Consider the following 543-nt stretch of genomic DNA (forward strand, 5'->3'; position numbering starts at 1 on the left):
CTTAGCACATATAAGGCATCATTGGCGTAGCTAATGGTGGTGCCTAGGGGGTAGGCTCCCTGCAGAATGATCCAGGCCTCCTCCTGAATTTTGTGAAGCTTACAATAATTTAAATTGATGGTATTTTAACCACTAACAAATCTGGATGGAGTTTGGATCATTCTTAAGGGGACTCCCGTTAGCTACGCCAATGCAAGGCATACTCAAGATCGTCCTCTGTATTTAACCTGATGGAAGAAGCTTTGAAATTGACCTAGAAGTTCTCTAAACTTATTCTGGAGAATCTATGGACTTGCGAACAGAGTTTTCTGATTTGATTGTTCTGGAAATTCTCTGTATTTATTTAGATACCCTGTGTACTTGAACTTGAAGCCCTCTTAACATTCCCTGAATAATCTTAGGGATTTCCATGAGACATTTGGGCTTGAATTTAGCTCTCTACAATGGCGATAATTTTGATATTCTATTCAAGAACGTGAAAACTGCATCGATAAGATCGCCCAAAATGGATCACAAGCATTATGTTTGATATAATTTAATTAA

This window comes from Ochlerotatus camptorhynchus, unplaced genomic scaffold, assembly GCF_037179485.1.
Source record: "Ochlerotatus camptorhynchus isolate MF236.1 unplaced genomic scaffold, CSIRO-AGI_Acam_v1.1 ptg000055l, whole genome shotgun sequence".
Taxonomy (NCBI): Eukaryota; Metazoa; Arthropoda; class Insecta; order Diptera; family Culicidae; genus Ochlerotatus; species Ochlerotatus camptorhynchus.